Genomic DNA, 1,354 nt, shown 5'->3' on the forward strand with positions numbered 1-1,354 from the left:
AAACAAAATTAGAAAATTTCTTTTAAATTTCTTTATTACTAGTACAGAGGAATAACAAAAAATTCAAAAGAAAATTTCTAATTTTGTTTTGAAATTATGTTTTAGATTATTATCTCTATTTATTTTAAGATTTCACAAATGAAGAAATGTTAACAATAATTTCTAGTTTTTGTATAAAGAAAGTTTTAAATTTTGCTTATAATTTTTGCTAGTCAAAAATGGGAAAATAAATTTCAAATAATGTTTATCATTATGTAAGTTATTTTTTAAGGTAAGGAATTATGAAATACCCTATGTAGCTTTGCTTACTACTAGTACTGTCATGTATTGTCACCTAGTCAGCTGCAAATTATACTACTGTAATAAATTTGAACTTTAGAGAGCTTGAATTACTTAGAGAGGCTCTCATCTACTACTAGACTACTAGTATTCTGCTTCTGTGTGTTAGTGACAGTATAGAGGGGACCCAAAGGCTCAGCAAGAGGACCCAGGCTACAACTATCCTACACAACAGAAATACAGAATGCAAGTACTGGAACATAGTCAGAACTTACAGAACAGGCAGAGAGAGAGAGTGAGACAAGAGTAGAGTATATAGAGTGAGCCTAAGAGTACAGGACTACCTAGAGTAGACAAGATCAAGACTACAGGACCAGTCTGATCTTATACACCTATATATACTAAACTACACAAGAGTACTCAGGGAGTATAAGCTACTAAGAATGATAAGCTACAAAGAATGAAAGAAAGGAATGCTAAAGATAAAGGTACAAAGAATAAAGGGATGGACAAAGGGTAAGAGACTATAGAATGAACAGAGAATGAAGGAGTGGTCAAAGGAATAGAATGATGAAGTAAGGAAGGGTAGTAGTAAGAGTCAGTATACATATAGTCTATAGACAGCACCCCTAAGGGACAGAAGTCCTGAGTTCTAGTACAGAAGAGTGTGGAACCCTTAGAACTGAAGGTAAGAGAGTAGAGAACCATAACATTACCCCCCCTCTAAAACCAATCATTCTAATTGGTGAACATGAGGCTCAGTCAGTAGCTCAGGCATAGGTCAGAATAGTAGGGCTTGGAAATCTGTAAGGCTGAGTTTGTGCAGAGTACTAGGATGAAGCTGATAGAAATCTCAGATTGCCTTAGGAGTATAAGTAAGGTTCTTAGCAGGTTCCCAAGTGTGCTCCTCAACTAGGTACCCTTTCTAGTAAACAAGGAATTTGAGTTTTCCACACAGTAGCTTAGTATCCACTATGTACTCTACTTTGTATTCTGGTTCAGAGCTGATGAGTTCTGGTAGAGGTGGAGGGGGTCTTTGTTGTGAAGGAAAACTAGGATCATACATTGTATTACT

This window comes from Fomitiporia mediterranea (assembly GCF_000271605.1).
Source record: "Fomitiporia mediterranea MF3/22 unplaced genomic scaffold FOMMEscaffold_12, whole genome shotgun sequence".
Classification (NCBI taxonomy): domain Eukaryota; kingdom Fungi; phylum Basidiomycota; class Agaricomycetes; order Hymenochaetales; family Hymenochaetaceae; genus Fomitiporia; species Fomitiporia mediterranea.